Source organism: Anastrepha obliqua, chromosome 3 (assembly GCF_027943255.1).
Source record: "Anastrepha obliqua isolate idAnaObli1 chromosome 3, idAnaObli1_1.0, whole genome shotgun sequence".
NCBI lineage: Eukaryota > Metazoa > Arthropoda > Insecta > Diptera > Tephritidae > Anastrepha > Anastrepha obliqua.
In genome coordinates this window covers 127,796,946-127,819,343 of record NC_072894.1, presented here as the reverse complement: position 1 = coordinate 127,819,343, position 22,398 = coordinate 127,796,946, and the positions used below count along the sequence as shown (strand labels likewise).

The 22,398-nt window shown below is 33.7% G+C and overlaps 1 protein-coding gene across 3 annotated transcripts in view; it reads right to left on the bottom strand.

Annotated features, from left to right (window-relative positions):
• Nucleotides 1-11,355, bottom strand: part of LOC129241132 (tyramine/octopamine receptor) — a 69,100-nt gene extending 57,745 nt beyond the window's left edge. For all 3 annotated transcript variants that reach the window (XM_054877316.1, XM_054877315.1, XM_054877317.1), the window contains exon 1: nucleotides 10,815-11,355. The gene's annotated coding sequence lies outside the window, so the exon portion shown is untranslated. The remainder of the gene's footprint in view (nucleotides 1-10,814) is intronic.
• Nucleotides 11,356-22,398: the final 11,043 nt, after the last annotated feature.

Genomic DNA, 22,398 nt, shown 5'->3' with positions numbered 1-22,398 from the left:
TGGTCAGCAATCGCTTTTTTATTGTGAAGTATTGACCTTAGTCTGTTGATTAATAGTTTTTCAAATACTTTGCTCATTGCTGGCAATGAGCTTATATATAGGTCTATATGATGATGGAATAGTAGAATCTTTCCTGGTTTAGGTATGGCTATGACTTCCGCTATTTTCCATAGTATGGGGAAGTATTGCAGCCGTAGCAGAGAGTTGTAGAGATTTCGGAGATATTGAAGTCCTTTTAAGGTTAGCTCCCTTAAGAGGACGCTGGTTATCTGATCGTAGCTTGGAGCTTTATTTTTCTTTAATTTAGTTTTAATGCATTTTTTTATGTTGCCAGCTGTAGTTTTTTGATAAGTAGTTGTTGTATCAGAAGATCTGTCAGGGTCCATTTCTGTTGGATTAATTATAGTCGCATTGCTGGATGAAAAGACTTGTTCATAGTAGTCAGCTAGTATAGGGTTTTTCAGTAAGAGCGCTTCAACTTTTGAACTTTTTTGAATAAAACACAAACGGTTTGACTTTTTCAACTAATTTTTTTTTTATTATCGAGTTTGAACATATACATTGAAGTATGTAATTCGATTTCTTTTGCATGACCAGTGCGTACACGTTTTACGAAGTCCAATCGTTGAACCCAATTTTCGACCACTCTTTTGCATAAATCGGCCGAAATTCCAGCAATTTCGCGTTCAATATTGACTCTGAGCTCACAAATCGTCGTCGGCTTGTTACTGTAGACCAGGGGTGGCCAAACGGTCGATCGCGACTATTAGTCCAGTCGATCGTGGCAAGTCAAAAAAATATAAATACAATATACATACTTGGAACAGACTGCGCAACACTGCTGCACGCATTAAAGGTGGTAAACTATCGACACTATCGATGGTTGAGCACTATCGAGTCGACCTACTATTGTCAGCAATTGCGTGATTTAGACTGGCAATGTTATTTAGCATTTTTAGCAGATTTTACTGGAAAACTGAGTATATTAAATCTGGAACTACAAGGCAAGAATAAAACAGTAACAGAAATGATGAGTTCTATTGCAGCATTTCAAAGTCAAGCGGCGTCTATGATAATTGACATCGAAAAGAAAAAATTTCAACAATTTGTAAACATCAAGGATTATGTTGAGAAACATACTACTTACAATTTCATTCCTGACAAGTACACGGCAGAAATTAAGGCAGTGGTATCAGACTTCGAAATTCGCTTTAGTGATTTCAAAAAAATTGAGAAGTTGGTCGAATTCATCAGTTATCCGTTTAATAACTCCATTGATCATAGTGATATCTATGAAATAGCTACAAAATTTGCAGATACATTTCAAGTGGGCCACATGATACTTCAAAACGAAATTATAACTCTGCGCTGCGACATATTTCTAAAAGCAAGATCATCCTCAGGTCTAGATTGCTGGGCAGTGGTTTCCAACGAAAAATATCTAAATTTGAAGAAATGTGTTGAACAACTGCATTCGTGTTTTGGTTCAACATATTTATGTGAGTCAACATTTTCGTATTTAAATCAAACAAAAAATTAACATCGTTCTCGCTTGACAGACGCTCATACATTGGACTCTTTAAGGTTGGCAATTTCCAACTACAAACCTGATTTTGCTAATCTAGTAGAAGATGCTCAGACCCAATGCTCACACGAATGCTCAACTAAATAAGTAGTTTTTTAGAGTAATTTTTATGTTTTTCTTCTTAATAAAATAAAAAGACTACATAATTGTGTACTGAACTATGCTGTTTTATTAAGGTTTTCGAGAAGTATGTAATTGGTAGATCCCAAAGGGTGTCGTCAGTGAACAGTAGATCTTGGGTCTAATCAAGTTGGCCATCCCTGCTGTAGACCAATGACTTCACATAACCCTAAAACGGGACGGCTTGTTAAATGGACCGTAAAATGGCCGTAATGCTCTTAAAGTAGCAGCAACAGAACGATTATTTTCATAAAAAATTTGCACGATTTGCAATTGTTGCTCAAGTGTTTAGCGTTCCATGATGAAATGTATACTAATGAAGTTTACAAATGACAAGCGAAAAATAAAAAATATTGCGTCGTTCGCCCTCCCTATCGGAAAAAAGTTGAAGGGCACCTATTGAATAACCCTATATATCTGCCATGAACTTTTCGAATTGCCGGCTGATGAAGAGTTTTATTGAGCATTTTTCCCGTTGCTTTCCATAGCGAATAGTTTGCATCTATTGTGGGACTCAGTTGTTGAGGATATCTTGAAATTTTGGTGTTTTCTTTAAACTGAAGTACATTTTTTAGTTCCTTTGCAGCTTTGTTCAGGTTATTTTTGTCTTCTGGTGATCGCATCTGTTGCCATTTTCTTCTCAGAGATGCCTTTGTCATTATTAATCTTTTTATTTTTGGGCAGCCATTAGAGTATGATGGTCTTGATACAATTGGCGGAGTAGATTTTATGGCTGCTGCATGTATGAGTCTTTTAATGGTACGTTTAAATTGAGGTTTGTGTTCATTATACTCTCTATAAGAATTCCAGTCAGTTTTGCTGTTACGAGTATATATTGCGTACCGTGTAGATGGCTCGTCGATTTGTCTTAGGTACGTAAGCAGTAATGGAGAATGGTCAAATGATAGCTCAAAAATACTTTTAATTGTCAGTAAGTTATAATTATAGTTTTTGGCGATGCAGAAGTCAATGAGGTTAGGAGTTTTGTTTTCGTCGGTAGGCCAATACGTCGGTTTACCTTTGCTATATGTCCAGCTTTAGTAGTCTGGATTCCTTTCAAGAGCTTTTTGCCTTTGACAGTGGTTGCTTTTGATCCCCACTCTCTGTGTTTGGCGTTAACATCTCCTGAATTTTGGACCAAGTGTTTTAAGATAATTCACATATTCGTCTTCAGATATCTTGTGCTTAGGTGGACTATAGAGAGCAGAGATTGTGAAGTCACCATTTTTTTCAGTAATTGTTTATTTATTTTTTTTTTTATTTTATTTTATAAAGGTTTACATAACAATAAAATTATTATACAAACTAAAAGTAGTTCAGCGCTAGCATCGGAGGCTTTATTATTTATTTATTAATAATGAAATATAATTATAAATAACCATATTACAAAAAAGAGGCACTAGCTACTGAGACTATCGGCCTGTCAGTAATTGTTATTTTTGTCGATTGTATGTGGCTTGTTTGAAGGTAGTAGTCTGGTCAAATACTCATTTTTTATAGATATTTTTTAGGAATTTTTTTTAAGAAAATAAAATACGATCGTTTTGATATTATAGTATGTTATTATGTATTACTATTTGTAATAGTTTTTTGTAGTAGTGTGGCACCAAAGTAAGCGCTTCTTTTCAGCTCTAACTTCCCCCCGAAAAACATACCTTTTTTTTCAAAAGTCCGCCAGTTTGTTATTTTTCAAAAAAAAATTCCCATTGTAGCACCTGCAGAATGACAACTTACAGAATAATAATCTGTTTAACTTTTTTGTTTCAGATGTCCTGAAGAGCCAAAATCCTGTTGACAAGCCACCTATCTTTTTTTAAGGCGTTTACTTTGGTGCCACACTACTACAAAAAATATGTAAAAAAAATTGGTTTTGTATACTATTTGATGTCAATAATAATATACTATAAAATCAAAACGATCGCATTTTATTTTCATAAAAAAAAAAATTCCTGAAAAATATCTATAAAAAATGAGTATTTGACTAGACTACTACCTGAAATGGTTCCAATACTGTATAGCTTATACTCCTTATAATAATTGCTGATCCACCGTGGCCAGTCCCATCAGGATGATTTGTATTTATAAGTGCGTATCCTGGAATAGTCATATAATGCTTAGCGGTAAAGTGTGTTTCGAATATTAGGGCTATATCCATGGTATTATCTTCTAAAAATTGTTTCATCATTTTTTATAGTCAATGTTGTTGCTTTGAAGTACTATGTTTTTTGCTTCTTATTTGAATTGTCTTGTGTTACTGCATTTGCATAACTCAATCCAGGCTGTACTTCACTTACAGGAGTGTTGGAACTTTCTGTCTGGTTTATCTCCTTAACACGAAGGGAAGGAAACCGTTAGATTTTACGTGCTTTGTATATTTCACATCCTTTGTAATTGGCGGTATGATTGTCTGAACATAGTGCGCATGTAATTAGTCCGTTGTTTACCGGCATGCCACAGTCAATCGTTTTGTGATTTCCTGCGCACTTAACGCAAATAGGGTCACGCGTGCAGAAATTTTTAAGATGACCATATTTCTGGCAGTTTGTACACTGAGGTATTGCACGTTTGTGGTGAGAAGGCTCAAATATTACATATTTATGTTTGCTGTAAAGTTGTGAAACTATAAATATCTTTATTATTGCTGTTTTGTTTTAACTCGATAAAGAAGAGTGGGAGTGGTTTCTTAGTCTGTCTTTGTTTAACATTATAAATTGATATTACTTCATGGCCATGACCTAGCAGTTCATCCTTGACCTATTCAGTATCTGCTGATGGGTGCATGTTTCGAAGAACAACTTTAAAACTTCGTTCTTCTTTTAATTTATAGGTGTAGTATTTTATACCTTTTTGGCGTAGCATGTTTCTAACTGCAGTATAGTGGAGTGAGGAAGAAGTTTGTATGCGCACTTCATTGTTAGGCAAATGTCCTAAAACATACAATTTTCCTACTGTATCTGTCAAGGCATTGTTTAGTGCTTTAATATGCTCAGCACCCTGCATATAAATTGGAGGTGGCTTGTTTTGTTTAGCTGTTGCTATGGTTTGCGTGGCTTCATTAACTTCATCTAGGTTTTTACCACTCTGCGTTTCCTCCTCTTGATCGAGGATATCACACTTGATGAGCCACTTAGCCCGTAGCAGTTGATGGTCGTTTGTTTATGATCAGCTACTTTGGTTTTCTGTTTTTTATACTGGTCACTTCAGGGTTTTTTTAATCGTAGTGGAGTTTCGAATTCTTTTAGCTTGCACTTTTTGGCTTACCGTTTCATTCCTTGATTTGTTGTTTGCATTTTTGTTTTTTGAAGTTGATCTTGCATATTACAATATTATTTTCTGGATTAATAGTTGTCGATGACGCGATCGTAGGGTATTCGTTGTTGTAATTAGGGTCTGTTTGTAAGTTTGATGTTAGTGTCAGTTTTTGATTGGTTGATGATGTCGTGATATTTGACGCAGTGTTTACAAAATGTTTATTATTTACGTTTGAATATATTTTTGTTGTTGTTCATTTAGTTGAAGCTAATGTTTGTGTTAATGGAATTGATGAGTGAGTCGAGAAAACTGTTGTTGTTCCTGTTGGGTTAGCAAAAGAGCTTACTGTTGTTATTGTGGAAGTCGTAGCCGATGCAAAAAAAAGTGTAATAATATGGGAGAAGCACATTGAGCACTCCAAGAAAGAGAATAATCTTTGAGTTTATTTGGCCCTGCAGGAGAGCAATTATTCTATGGATGCTCTGGTGTTGTTGCAGTCAAGGTTGATTTAGTGCTGTTGTTGCTGCTTGACTGCTAACACCTAGGCGTCACTTTTGAATAACCCTTTATACTCGACATTTATAAAAAAGTAGTTTGATTATTTCTTCTAAATTTACATCAGAACTTAACATTTCATTAAATTTATTAAAAACTGTTCTCAATATTTTTATCATAGATTCACAAGAAATTCTGGGATACATTTTATCAGACCAGCATTTGAAATTTGGTCCATCCATTTTTAAGGGAAGGAAGTTTTCTCTTCATATTTCGTAATAGATAATTTTTGTGTAATAAAACCACCTAGGTACATACATATGTATTGAACCCACACACATCACACCGGTCGCAAATCCTTTTTTATTTTATTGTTTAAAATCAGCTGCACAGGGTACCACTTGAAATTGAAATGAATATAAATAATAATAAATCACGAATTGTAAAAGGTTAAAAATTGACATTTCAGTCACAGTGCACGTGTCATGTCGAATGTGCCTTGGAAAGAAATTTAGAAAAAACAAAAAAAAACAAATTTCTTTCAATAAAGTGCATCTCACATTCTCTAGAATCAAACGCGTTATGCACCTATTCAAAGAACTCTCAACAGCAAAAACTTTCTGGAGCTCATAATAATTAGCTTGGGGTGAGTGGGAGAACCGAGGATAGTGGAAGTGTTACCTACTGCGTGAGTTCGGATAAATTTATTGAGTATTTTTGCTCGGTGTCCATGAGTCGCTGTAATTGGAAGACCTGGATACGATGCACGTAATGTACGCTTTAAGTTTACCCTTGACACACATTTAAAGTTTCGAATACCGCAATGTTCTATCTGACAGCGCTTTGATGAGCTTTGGCATTTCAACTTCACGCGTCGATTCGTTTGTTGTCGCTTATTCTGACCAATGACTACCGTTTGAGCATATAAGCTTCCAAGTAGAGCAAAGTTAGTAAAGCCAGTAAAGCAAGTCTGCACTGGGTCAGGGCCTATACGCGTAATGAACTTGAGATTTATAAGCCAAACACGCACATTTTTCAATAGTACGAGATTCCCCGAGCTCAGCACAAGCCTATGCTAGTTATATAAAAATAAATAATTTTGCAAAACATAAGCCCGCGAAGTGACACAAATTTTAATAGTTCTTCAAATACTTTAAAGGACCTGAGACATAAAAAAAAGCCTCATCGTGCACCTCTTAGCCGACATAAGAGCCATAGCTATGAATGAGCTAATGGTCACCAAAAGTCGTCATAATGTTGCATAAGCTGACATTAGAGTGAAAATAATATACATAAAAAAAAATAAATAAATAATTGGCGCGTACACTTCTGTTATGTGTTTGGCCGAGCTCCTCCTCCTATTTGTGGTGTGCGTCTTGATGTTGTTCCACAAATGGAGGGACCTACAGTTTCAGTATTTTTATGAGGAGCTTTTTCATGGCAGAAATACACTCGGAGGTTTGCCATTGCCTGCCGAGGGGCGACCGCTATTAGAAAAATGTTTTTATTAATTTTGCTTTCACCGAGATTCGAATCAACGACCTCTCAGTGAATTCCGAATGGTGATCACGCACCAACCCATTCGGCTACGGCGGCCGCCGTAATATACATATGTACATATAATTCTACATGTAATTCTTTACAATTGGCACATTTTTCGAGATTTAAATGAAATATTTATGCAGAGGAAATATAATTTTCTGATTAGTAATATAACCAAATTTCATTCGAAATCCGAAACGCATCATATCAAACTTTTTTGTTAGATAGTTTTTTGGAAAACATTCGTCGAAACATGCGATGCGTATAGGTATTGCTTCAGATAGTATCGAATAGAAACAATATTTGAATCAATCGTCGTAACAAATTTTGATAATATGTGCACTAAATATCTCAGCCAATGTATTACCGTTAAAGAAGAATGATTTGAATGTGTCATGCAAGAATAATTGTGAAGAAGGAGATAAAGAGGCACTGCCAACCAAAGACTGGTCTAATAGCTGTTTCAGACTATGGTGCGTTTCATAACTATAGGACACATAACATGAATATTTAATCTTTACTCCAAAAATATGTAGGTACTCTGTAAAAATAAATGAATATATGGAATAATACCGTTATTCTTCTTAGTATCAATAAACAATAATTAATTTAAATCGTTTTTTAAGTAAATAAATATCAATATGCCACGCGGTTCAAAACTTACCGAATTAGAGAGAGATAAAATTACTGCGTGGGAGGAGGAGGGTCTCTGCGCCTCAGAAATCGCGCGAAAATTATGTAGCAAAATTATATAGAAACACGTAAACCTTTCATTTGTAATTTATGATAAATTGTCATTGTCAAACATTTATTGTCAATACATAAAGAATGCAGTGATTTTTCCAAGTAAATAATCATTAAAGACAAAAACTATGGTTCCACAAATGGATAGATATTCAAGGCATTTTTTTCTATTTACGGAAAACTAGCGTAGTTTACGCAATTTTTGTCCGATTATTGAAAGTAATACATTAATTTCTTCGTTAATAAATGCACTCAAAGAATATTAACAAACATCTTTAATTTTGTAGTAAAATTATGCAATAAAAAATTGTTAAAGTTAAAAAAATGATAAAAAAAACACTTTCTCCAGGTTTAATCAAATAAAAATCAGAACTAACTAGTTTGAATAATTACTTGTTGTACATCATTTGAAAGGTCTGACAATATCATTTTCAAAACATATAAAATATTGAAAATCGGTGAAAAAATGACTGAGATATCCGTAGATTACCGCGCAAAGTCTGAAAAAACGGTTTTTTATAAATAAATAAAAATTGGAGGGTACAACAAAAATAACAAAAATATTTTTATGCATTATTCGACCATATAAACAACCTATAGTGTGTAATTTGTCAGGTGTATTTCGTTTGTTTTTTTTGTGGCACAGTGTTATTTTTGTATAAATAAAAAAGTATTGAATTGAAATATTAAAAAAAATGTTAATCAATAGAAACACAGGTGGTATGAAATGGTCGAATTGTGGCGCTGGTCGAACTCTAGTTTCTATAGGTATAAACTTTCTGCTGGTAATGTAAACATTAAATTATATGGACTGTACTATTGATTTAAACAAACATTTCAGGCATTTTTCTGAATTTTACGTGTGTTTCTTGAAACACTTTCCTGTAGCTCTTAAAAATCACCCTTTACTTAGAATTTTACTTAGATATTTTTAATGAAAACTGCTCAAAGTCAAGTTTCGGAGAAAAATGTATGAAACTTTCTTAACAGAACACGCATTTTTATAATAAAATTCAATGATTTGCAAGCGTTGTTCGTTTGTAAGACTATTCATGGTTAAATTATAGACCAAACTGAAGATGTTTGACAGTGAAACAAAACACGAAACGTGCGTGAGCTGTTTAAACCAACTGTTTAAAAAGATAATAGCTAAAAAATCACCCGTTAGGTATTGCAATGACTTCCATTGCGGCTGCAGGAACGAGGAGGAGGTGGAGAGCATTCTCCTACTGCCGCAGTCCAGCTCATGTCAGAACGCGAAATTGCTCTCTAAACTTAGCTTAAAATTACTTTGGAAGCCTGGAGGACTTAAGGTGACTAAAATAATGCACGCTGGCTTTGCTTGCTGTACTTGGTTTGCTTGGCTTTGAAAATTTGTTTGGCCAAATTGGCACTTTGAACGCTGTCAATACAATCAGCTGATTCGCTAAGCCAAATTAAATTAAATGAAAGACAGGAGTGTGCAATTACTAATGTAAAAAGCGTTGCAAATTGAACATTGAGCTAATTGAAACTATGCGGTGCTTCAAGCGCTTCAATCAGTATTTCTCATATTTTATTCATTTTTGAGAGTATTATTATTATTATTTGATTAGATACGCGATATGATTTCGCCACATTGGGAAATAGAGGAGAACTTGCGTCAAAACTAGTGGTATTACAACGTGCCTTCAGACTTAAGGCGACCCCTCTACACCCTCATGGAAAGTGGTAACCACCATAACCCAACCTAAGTAGGTATTCTACGCTTCCTGGCAAAATTCTAACAAAAGACCACGGGAAAGCTCCCGCCATTTTGTAAGGTTTTCCCGGATTCTCATGGCTCACACTTTCAAAATTTGAAATCCTTACTTATTTGAGTATTACTGAGGGTTTGACTAGCCTATTTGACTACTCAAAAGTAGGACACACACCCGAACATAAGTTTTATGAAAGCGAATTTCATTTGTTAATATCAAAATAATTATTCGAAGATAACTGCAAATTTTAACTTTTAGACAAAAATGTTCACAAAAGAATGCTCTATAAAAAAGCTCTTAAGTATATTTTCCATAAAATCTAAAAAAAAGAAGATATTACGCTTTAAAACAATTCATCCCTTAATTTTTCGCGTAATTTTGTTTATAACTTTTTTATTATTAATTTTACAATAAAAAGTTTTGAATAAAAGTTGTAGATAATATTATTGTCTACAAAAAAGTATTTTACAAAATGTTCGTAACTTTCGGAATTCACGAGATAAACGCAAAAAACCAGTTGCACCCTTATTTCCAAGATGGCGGCCGCGGGACCCGACCCCGAAAACTCAAATTTACGTTCACAGTGATGGGTTTTACATAATAAAATCATAAACTCACATACTCCTAAAATTACTTAGTTGGCTATTTTTTTTGTCTCTTTTGACTGGACTACTAATGTTATATTTTGTTTAAGTTTCGAATTTATTGCTTCATTGCCTTTATTTTTAAAACTTTTAAGTACTAATGAGTTTGATTTTTGTGTGTCCGTGTCCATGCAGCTGTTAGCACAGAATAAAACAAGGCGAATTATTTTTTTTTTTCTACTTCGCCAATACCTTGCCGTGACAACCAACCGTACAAAACCTTCTTGTTGGTCTTGTGCCACCACCTTCAATAAATGCGCCTTGGAAAAAACCAAAAAAATTAAAAATCCGAATCAGTGTTAATCCTTTCAAAATAATGTTTTGTCATTTGCCTTTTTAAAGATGAATATTAAAAACTAAATACCATGGTTTAAAAAGTGGTCTTTTAGATGTCCCGCTGCATTTACATACACACTTGTGCATGTTTCGGTGCTCACACGCTTTACCGCAAATCACTGTAGTTTTGTTTATTTGTTGTAATCAATACGATAATTTGAGCTAACCAATTTGAAATGACTTATAATAGCAGTGTCAACAAGTCCCAACCAAACCAAACCACTCAATTATTGCTGATCACTAACACACCGTCGGTTACGCCAGAGGAGCGAGTAACAGCGCAAGGATTGGAAAAGAAATGTGAGCGAGAAAATTTCAACACCAAACACACACACACAAATTTGTTCATTAACTTACAATGTCATAGGTAGGAATTGTTTCTTGATTTCAGCTTCGTCTGACTTTCGTTTGATTAATTCTTTTATTTTGTATTGTGTAATTTCAAACCAGCACACTGGCGCCGAAGCATGTATCGGGAATCTTCTGTCCACTGACAATATCTTTAGACAAACAACAAGTGATTGCCCCGAACAGCGTCCAACGCCTCAGGCAATCAATCATTTTAACTTAGACAATCATCTTTATTCATTTATTTACTTTTCACAATCACTTGGCAAATAGTCAACCAACAGTTTGGCGGAATCTAAATTTCCGAGTATATACATATGTATATGTTAGACCATTATTTTAAATCGCAATAAATTTCCTTCTGTTCCGCAGACTTATTTGCACTAGCAAAGTTCTCTACTGCACTGCACTTGTTACTGATAAGGCGATAACTTAATTTATTTCGCGCTTTTTCAACAACGATTTAAGTCGAATTTCTAGTGTAAAGGTGAAGTCGGTCTAATCGCGTCAGAGCCAAAGTGACTACTAATGACAATACCGTCGAGCGCCATGGCTGATGCCTTTCTAATTTCTCCGCGGCTAACTCTCGCATTTAGCCGGGAGCAAACAACAATTGTATAATATTTGGGCATGCGCTCTCTGGCATAAGGGTGTCGATAAAGCAGAGTAACCACATTTGAACGGTGCCTCGATGAGTTGATGTTGATTTACTCAAGTATTATACATACTTATGTGTGTATGCGCACACACGCACATATATATATAAGGAACAATATCAATTTGATTTTCATTATCTACCTCCAGGCTCTATAATTGCTGTCAATTGCAATACGTTATCGTAGATGGAAATTAGTTGTCCTCTCTCATATGCCAAGACACTTCTTTTATTCGCTTTTGTTTTTTGTGCGTTCACTGCGGATAAGTGATGGAGTTGATAATTATTGCCAATTCAGGATCAACTATACCAAGATTTAGTATGCACAAAAATCAATGGGCTACATACATTTTTGGATATACTGATATACATTCGCATATATGTACGTAGTATTATTTATACGGTAGTTGTCTTTTTTGCTCTCTATAAGACTTTTGTGTTTGTGCTTGCGTTTGTATTAACAAGTGTACAAGGCTATACATTTTAGCCCCCGCTATAAAGTTAAAAGTGGTATGAACAAACTTTCCAATAAGTAATATGCATGCGTAAGAAAGTAGGGACACATTATATTGTGCTTGTAAAACTATGCAAGCACTTTCCTTCGCCCTTAAATAAGCGGGTGGGTGAATGGGTGGAAAAAAGAACTGCCTTATCAGATGCAACAGAAGCATAGACAATGCAAATGGCTCTGAAAATTTCGACATGATCTGTGTTAACATGAAAATTAAAATAGTTTCGTTCCTAAGTTTACCGATGAGCTAAAGTTTTGTAGCTTCCTTTAATGCTATGCACAAAGGCAAGAACACGACAGTCGGGCGCCATTTTAGTAACGTGACTTCACGAATAACGAGAAGAATACCGCTGAAAGAAGCCAAATAATAGTCGCCCTACAGCCATTCGCCACCACAGCTACAATGCCATATACCAAGTATATGGTCATACAAAAAAGCGAGTTCTGTAATTTTAATGAAATTGTTCCTCTTTGAGAAACGGCAATGGCGAATAAGATACCACGGTAACCACACCACACCAGTGGCTTTACTTTAATGCCACCAGCTGCACTATCTGCAGCGCTACATAAAAACTATTTTGTACAATAGCTGCATATGCGTAAGAAGTCAATCATTAGTCTGTGCCAAAATTATATGAGAATTTTTTTTGTATTTATTTATTTAATCTAAAAAATGTAAACAATATAATTACAAATTACTTCAACAGTTCATTTAATAAGAGTAAAAATTAGGTTTCGATAAAGAAACATCGATAGCAGGAGAATTTGAGGGCAAATTAAATACTTTCAAGTTTTTCAGAATTGGAGAATTAGAACCTTAATTTTTTTAGTAGAAAAATGTCTTGAATTCGAAGGCTTCTAATATGACTACACCAATATAACCAACTCTCAATGGAATTGTAGCAATAAGTCGCGAGCCGATCAGGGTTAAGTGAAGTGTTTGAACTTATTAATCCGCGCGAACTCATGGATCGTCTCATAATTCAAAAACTACGTCGTTAATGCTACGAAAATTCGAAGTAGCTTAAGTCTTAAGGAAAAATGGCAAAGGAAGGAGGAAATAATGGGTTACGAAAAAGAATGTGTATATGTACATAAGTACATTTATACATACTCGCATTATTTTAAATATTGTATTATGACAACCATATCTCTGCTCTATTAGAAATACATATATACACAGTAAAAAATTATGGTTTATATTTAATACTAGCGTACCCTCGCCCGCTTCGCTAGACGATAAATTCAATGATTTGCTGAAAGAGAATAAAATTAATACGAAACAAAGCAAATTCTTTGATACAATTTCATTCGAACTTTATTGTAACACTTTTTGGTAGACAACGTTTTTGGTTTTTTCATCTTTCGCGTGAATAATGACGATGGTTTGCCAACTCGTGAGCAAGCTACATACAATTGTCCATGAAAAAAAATTGGGTATTCTAAACTAATACTGCACATTTGTAGAGACTGTCCTTGCGCCTTATTAATTCTCATAGCGAAGGCAAGGCGAATAGGGAACTGCAAACGTTTGAAATCGAATGGTAAATCCGCCGGAATCAGTGGAATTCAGGGTATCAAAATGTCTTCTCCTTTGTACTTCCCTTTCAAAATTGTTGCTTCGATAACGTTACCCATTAGCTTCTTCACAGCGAGTCTGGTACCGTTGCAAAGTCGGGGCACATTACTATTGCGCAGCATAATAATCGGTGCTCCAATTTTTAATCGTAAATTATGAGGTGGTAAGCCTGGCAAATCGAGTGAGTTTAAGAATTCAGTTGGATAATTTACGACCTCATCTTGATCGGTAATAGTGTCCATTGACTTATACGCAACTATGTCACCAGGTATTTGATCTAAAATAGCTGAATTTATATCATTTACGTCCTTATTTTTCCCAGCTAAAATTGCTCTTTCGCTGAGTCAATCATGGTTTTTGTAATGTTGAACTATGTTTGGAAATACACTCTGTATCAATGCCTCTTTAGACTGTGCAAAAGTGCAGAAATTGTTAGGCAATGTTATCATTCCTGTTGTTTTTGAAAAAAGGTTAATTTTTTTTGGTTAAAAAGTGTTTTTTGAAGTTTTGAAAAACACTTCGCTCTAACAACTTTCTTCTCAGTTAATTGCTGAAAATTAAATATTTTGAAAAAACTATTTTTTTTAATTTAACGTTTTTGAGAAAATTTTGTTCTTGAAAAAATTTCATACTTTTGTAAAAGTTTAAATTGATTTGTTAAAAAAGTTTTTTTTCCGCTTTGAAAAACACCCCCTCGAAAAAATGTATTCTCTATTAATAGTGGAATATGAAATGCTTTGAAAACACCATTTTTTTTTAATTTAGTTTGGTTTTCAGAAAATTTTGTTTTGAAAAAATTTCATACCCTTGAAAAAGTTTTATTTTATTTATTTTGTTTAAAATTTTTGAAATTTTTTTTTTGTAATTTTAGAAAAACACCTCTTCGAAGAAATTTCTTTTATCTTTTTGAGGAAAATTTGGTTTTGAAAAAATTTCATGCTTTCGAAATTTTTTTATTTTACTTTATTTCTTCAAAATTTTTGAAAACAATTTTTTTTATAATTTTCGAAAAACACCCCTTTGAAAAAATGTTTTCTATGTGTCATAGTGGTATTCCATTAACTTTTAGGATTATAGTCAAATACTTACAAATATCTACGCTTTCACAAATAGCAACAATAAACAAATTTCCTCAAAACCAAAAAATTTACTTTTTTTCTAAAAAAATTCTAAACAAACAACGTAATAAATTTAGAATTTTGTGTTCACGAAAAAACAGTATTGTTTTTATTGTATTAACTGAAAACCAAAATGTTGCAAAAAATCAAAACAAAACTAAATTATTTTTTTGTGTTCATTTGGTCCATATGTTCCATAAAAAGTTGATATGGTAAATAATATGCAGGGTCTGATACACGCAAATTTCCGCAAAATTATCGATCACCAATTCCAACAGGATTTCAAAATCAGAGTTAGTTGTTGTGTGGTGTACTTCTGAAAAAATGGGAAATAAGCAAACTAAATCTAAATATTCGAATTCTAACTTTATCTTGTGTATGTTCTTATTACCTTTGAATTTTTCCAATGAAGCACCATTCATTTTAAATTTTCCAAGAATTTTTTTTATCATTTCGCGTTTCTTTCCTTTTTCATTCGATTCCAACATTTGTTCATAGCCGAAAACATCGTTTGCAAACGCATTCATTTCCATATAGAATTGGTCAAAGAAAGCATTGCTCAATTGAATTGAAACATTATTTTCATAAATACTTAGGACCTTAACTAATGCACCTTGGTACATACCTAACGCAGATATTCATCGCGACCTTGACATCGATACTATTGATGAAACAATACAAAGCGCTAGCAGAAGACACATAAATAGACTATTAACGCATACAAATCCTATGATGAGAAGACTACCAAATAAAGAAAAATCTACCCAAAGTCGGCTTAACCGTCAAACACCAACAGATCTTACAAAATCCTTGTAATCAATTGTCAACTAATCGTATATGTCACTGTTTGTTAACCACTTGTTTTTAAATAATATGTATATATTTCTTCTAAATGAGCTTGGGGGCATTGGCCCTTCAATATCACTCTCATTCCTTCTTTTTGTAAATCAAATTATTTATTGTCTAACGACAGGTGTAATATTTTATGGAAGAAATAAAAAAAAAAAATTTTCATTCGAATCATTTGAAATTTCTGTATACAATAACGAAAAATTCAAAAAAAGTTGTACACATAAAATGAATGTCGATTCGAAACTTACTTTAATCTAAGAATCGAGCAAGTTTTGTTTTGTACAATATTTTGATTTTTTCTTTTTTTTATATGAAGAAAATATTTAAAAGAAATTTTTTTTTGCTAAAAACCTTCCCCTAGTAGATCCGTATAATATGAAAAAAGAACGAATAAAATTGGCCTCGTATCGGCCCAAAAAAATGCGTACAAACGAACATCATTTCATTTTTATATATAATATATAGATACCAGTTGCTATTGAATTTATACAATTTTGGAATTAAATTTGATTTTTAATTCTAAAAAGTTTTATTTTAAGACGATGAAATATTCTTGCAATTATTTAAAATCCAAAATGGGTTTAAAACAAAACTTTAATTGGTGCTGAGCGTTGCGTTTTTGAAATTTAATACCTATTAGATTTAACGTAAGACCAAAAAAACATTAAAAAGCTCTCTTTAATGTTTCAAGCTATTTTGGTTTCAGTTTAAGTTTCAATTATATTCAATTTAAAATTTATTGCTTTAAAAGTAAAACCAAAAAAGTATTAAAAAATTTTCTCACTCTCAATTAATTTTAATGTACTCTGAACTTTAGTATTATTTGCTTTAAAGTAAAACCAAGAAAGTATTAAAAAATTCTCTCCATCTCTGTCACTCACTCACTCTCAGTGTCATTTTTTTCACTATTCTAGAATCATGTTTTTAAATGTGAAATATCACGCGGAAGTGCATTTCCTTAAAATAATCAATCCTGAAAGTGAGGAGTTGTCGGGGGATAAAACAATTGCATCAAGTAAGTAATCGAAACAATTGTTAAGATTTTATAAAATTTAATGCTGTTTTTTGGCAGTTGTACAACAATTAAATATTGATACTGAGTATGCCCTAGCATTTAGAGACCGCGACGGAGCTGAATTTTTTTTGATGATTTCCAAGATATTATTCGCCAATATAAAGGCTGTAGCTGTTTTTTATTGGAAATATACGAAAATTCGCCAAGGAAAGAAGCATCAGCTGTTTCAAGCTTAGATCATAAGGTAAGTAGCAAATAAAGTGTAAGAGACATTTTAGTGTTAAAAATTCAACAGGATCTTGAGAACTACATCAGAAGTGGAGATTTCTCTAGTATTTTTGAGCAATACAAAAACACTAACACTTTGAGTGATAGTTCCCGACGTACCTTAGTGCGTGAGTCTACAAACTTTTTACGCCAGCGTTGTGGAAATCACCCCAAGCGTGAGGAAAAAATTGCACTAGCCGAGTCAATAATACGTCTTTTTCCTGCTTATAAGATTACCAATAGAAAGTTTGGAGGAATTGTAAGAATGCATAACATTGTGCTAATACGTAAAAATACCATCTGATTTTAATTAAACTCCAAAATCATTTTAGGATTTGTTCTTTAATCCAGAGAACAATTCAGGTTATTTAGTGTATTTTATAGATTCAAAAATGTTTTTATTAATGCCATGTGAAATTATAGAATAAAATTTAAATATGTATTATTATTTCACTTATGCATATAAATTTATGTCATTTTAAATAAAACGTAAATTTTTATTTAAAAAATTTATTTTGTTTTTTGTTTTGAGGATTCGGCAACATTGTACTAAATCTACTACAATTTTGGTTTGGATTCAATTCCTTTTTGGAATTAAAATATCATTCAAGGGTTTACTTTCAATTCCAAGAAAGTTCTACATTCAATTCAATTTTGGATTAACTTTAATTCTAATTATTATTAAATTTATTTCAATTCTCGGATAAAGTCAAAACCATTTTAGCTTTATTTTTAAACCCTTAAAAGTATATAATTTAGTCTCATTCTTGGTTTTTTAAAGAGAATATTTTAATTAACTTCTCTCTTTTTTTTCTGAAACCGGAATGGTTTTAATCTTATACTTTCTGGAATTGTTATATATAAACACCAAATTGGTATTAACATTAAACTAAAATTTTTACTGTGTACGTATATATAATTGGCCCGTACACCCTTTTCGGGTGTTTGGCCGAGCTCCTCCTCCTATTTGTGGTGTGCGTCTTGATGCTGTTCCACAAATGGAGGGACCTACAGTTTCAAGCCGACTCCGAACGGCAGATATTTTTATGAGCAGCTTTTTCATGGTAGAAATACACCCGGAGGTTTGCCATTGGCTCCCGAGGGGCGACCGCTATTAGAAATAGTTTTTCTTAATTTTGCTGTTTCACCGAGATTCGAACCTACGTTTTCTCTGTGAATTCGGAATAGTAGTCACGCACCAACTCATTCGGCTACGGCGTCCGCTATTAGAAATACTCCCCACTATTTTACCGTTACTTCTGGATGATTTATTTATTGCAAGCGATTTTTTTAAGTGAGCTGTAGAGTAAATATAAACTCCCCATAGTATTCTCGTTCGGAAAGAAAATTAGACATTAGTGATTGGCATATTTTAAAAGTTTACCCCGCAAACCAGGAAGTGGGCATGAATAACACTTTTTAAACCTCAACAAGAAAAGATTTAGTGATCGAACCATGTAGAGAGTGTTGAATAACCTGGAAATATAGTTAGTTTGAATATATTTTGAGACTACTGGTTTTGATGAACGAATATTAAAACAGAGGAATCCCATATTTGTCAGGCCTCTACATATATACTTGAGCATATTTGACAGTAAGTCTATGAAGTGTTGCTAATACTTCTTAACTCTTCTTGATTGGAGCGATAACTGCTTTAGTGATAATAGCATACATATATAGGACTATGAATAAGTTCCTTGCGGTTTTACAACAAATGGCGTAACTTGATTATTATTCCATCGATCCACATTTCCAAACATTCATTGGAGAGCTACTGTCGTAAGGCACAAACGTCAGTATAAGTTTTTTATTTGAAGCGTAAACAACAATATTTTTACCACACTTGAAAATGTCGAATTTCGTGCCAAATAATGTGTTTTTGCGGGGAATTTTTTAATATGAAGAAAAAAGCAGCCGAAAGTCATCGTATCTTGGTGGAAGTTTATGGTGAGCATGCTCTAGCTGAGCGAACGTGCCAGAAGTGGTTTGCACGCTTTAAAAGTGGTGATTTTGGCTTGGAAGACGAAGAACGCGAGGGTGCGCCGCCAAAGTTCATGGATACCGAATTGGAGGAATTGCTCGATCAAGATCCGGCTCAAACGCAAGAAGAGGTTGCAAAAACTTTGGGAGTTGATCAATCAACCATTTCCAAACGTTTAAAAGCCATGAGAATGATCCGAAAGGTAGGCCATTGGGTGCCGTATGAATTGAAGCCAAGAGACGTTGAACGCCGTTTTATGGCATGCGAACAACTGCTTCAACGGCACAAAAGAAAGGGTTTTTTGCATCGAATTGTGACTGGCGATGAAAAGTGGGTCCATTACGACAATCCAAAACGTCGGGCAACGTATGGATACCCTGGCCATGCTTCAACATCGACGTCGGCGCAGAATATTCATGGCCTGAAGGTTATGCTGTGTATCTGGTGGGACCAGCTGGGTGTTGTGTATTATGAGCTACTGAAACCGAATGAAACGATTACGGGGGATGTCTACCGACCACAATTGATGCGTTTGAGCCGAGCACTGCGAGAAAAACGGCCGCAATACGCCGATAGACACGACAAAGTTATTTTGCAACATGACAATGCTCGGCCACATGTTGCACAAGTGGTCAAAACATACTTAGAAACGCTCAAATGGGATGTCCTACCCCACCCGCCGTATAGTCCAGACCTTGCGCCATCCGATTACTATCTCTTCCGATCGATCGACATGGCCTGGCTGACCAGCACTTCCGTAATTACGATGAAGTCAAAAAATGGATCGATTCGTGGATTGCGGCAAAACCGACCGAATTTTTCACAAAGGGAATCCGTGAATTGCCAGAAAGATGGGAAAAAGTAGTAGCAAGCGATGGACAATACTTTGAATATTAAATTTGTAACCATTTTACGTCAATAAAGTTTCAAATTTCGAAAAAAAACCGCACGAACTTAACCATAGTCCTATTACAATTAACAATTAGGAAGCAACTCCGTCTAACATACATACATTCTAAATTAACTAGAGAGTTGCTAATTTTGTTTTACTTGGATTGCCTCTGGAAATCGTCTACGTAAACTAAGGGCTCTATTCAGTCGCCAAGTAGTGCAAATAAAAAAAATCTTGCTTCCTTTTTCAACACATAAATTTCACGCATATACTTTTTATTCTGCCTTTCCAAATTATATGCAACAAAAACTTTGATTGTGCTTTAATTTTGAACACAGGCTGAATTCGTGATTCCATTCAAACTAATAGAAATTGACTTACAAAGTCTTTGACATTTTTTCACAAAAGCTGTGGAAGTGGCAAAATCAAAAAAATCCCTAACAAAATGTACTAAAACGGTATATGAGTTAAAATTTTCAAATCTATGGTATCGTATGGCAAGGTTATATGTCGGGGAGTATTTGAGCTTGATTATCTTTATAATTCTTCACACGAAATATTTTTCAAAAGGCCTTTTTTTAATATTAAAATATTAACTTGCAAAGTTTTATATCAAATTAAGAATATAGAGGTTGCGCTGGACCCACACTTTTGTGGAAAAAGCGCAATACGCTTCTTTCTGGATCTCAGTAAACGTTGGATCTATCATCCACACGTATTCTATGGATATGTACTGTAGTGCTACGACCAGCTTTTGGATATGCAAGTATGGTCTGGTATGGTAGACTAACCTGAATGTATCTGTTGAGCGTGCGTGCTAAAGTGAGTCATCCGACCTGCCTTGCAACCACACAGGTCTTCCCTACAGCACCGGGAAAGACACTCAATTTATTACTCAGTTTACCAGCTCTATGTTTATTTCTTTTGAATGGCAGACTTCAAAATCCCTCTTCTGGGATAATGAAACTCGTGACTTCGACTGGACCATATTACAAGATATGCCCTCCTGTTGTGAAACCGAGAGTTAATTTACTTTTAAAAATTAATATCGTCTTAAATAAAGGTGAGGAAGCAAGTGCTGTATGCTGTAGATTGGTTAAATATCAAATATAACGACATAGCTTATATTTGGTAAACCTTTGTAATGGTATTTTTAGGCATAAACAAGACGGCGTACTACTCATTGCCAAGTGATCCAAGTATGTTGGACTTGGTCTTAAATTTTTCTGAAGTGTGGTTTACCTATTTGTAGTGTTGAATATAATAAAAAGTAAACTGAAAAATATTAAAAAAAATCAGATTTTTTCATTCTTGAAAATTTGGTATGGAATTTTTTATTGTGAAATATCTTTGGTTGTTCTTAACATTTTTTGTTTTGGGGAAAATTTCTGAAAAAAAAAATTTAGAAAGAAAAAAGCTTTTTCTAGTGAAATATCCTCGGCTTTTTTTTACCTTGTTATGAATTTTTTTTGTAATGTACAAAAAATTTTTTTTTTCTTAAACATTTCTGGGGGAAAAAAAGTTGAAAAAAATTAAGAACAACAGAGTTGCTACCTGATAAAATGTTGTTAAGACAATTTGTTACCATTGTGTATTGGGAATATTTTAGAATACAATACTGCTATCAAGGTATTTAAAAATAATATAAAAGAAAAACATTCTACCTTGGATAAATAGTTTTTTAGATAAATTAAAAAAAATGAATTAAAAATCTTTATTTTATTTAATTTTATCAGTAAATATTTTTTTTAAGTTTTTTTATACTTGTAGTATTAAGCAGTTTTTTCTCATAAGACCATTGTCTTTTCACAGATCGCTTATCACGGGTTACTTACCTTATTATATATGTATATGTATATATAATTGGCGCGTATACCCTTTCTGGGTGTTTCGCCGAGCTTCTCCTGTTGTTCCACATATGGAACTTCCTCACCTTATTAGTAATTCAAAAAAAAAATTAAGAAAAATATAATTAAACATTTTTTAGTGCCATTATTAAGGTAAAAAAATCGGGTTACTGTTTAATGTATTTGACTTTGATTTGAAAAATTCGGTTTCCTTTTCATTTAAAGCAAAATTGTTTAGATTGTACACAAATACATGTTTGAAATTTAATAAAAAGTAGGGGTTGGTTGGTTAAAGAGGGGATTCATCTAGAATCCAACTAGCGCTTAAGCACCATTTTGTTGTCACAACCTCGCTACCAACTTGTTCAATGGTTATGTACAGCATGACTACCATATATCCAGTCTGCGGGGCTTAAGAACCTTATTAGGTTGTTGACGTCTAACCCAGACAGTTGTTCAAGAGCTTCGACCAGTTGTTTGCCAAGGGAAAATGGAAAAGTGTTAGTTTCCAGGCGTCACGTGGTTTCATATTTGCGGGAGTATTGAAAATAATAGTTTTTTTCTTATTTAAGTATTTGCCTTGCAACCTTTATTATAGCAATTTTGTATTCTTATTACAGAATTCAAACCTTAATCTATCCAACTTAGCAGTATATAGTATGTGTAAAATCAATAATGTATAAGTATAATAAATTCTCTTTTGCCAATATATATTTATGTATCATACGTACTTACATTCATATGAAGGTTTTACGAATTTATTATCTGTCAACAAATCTACGAATCAATTAATCGCTTCAGTGAACCTCGTTGCAGTCTGCGTTAACATAATTTAAAGTCATTGATGGATGCAACATGTAGTTGCTCCGATATGAA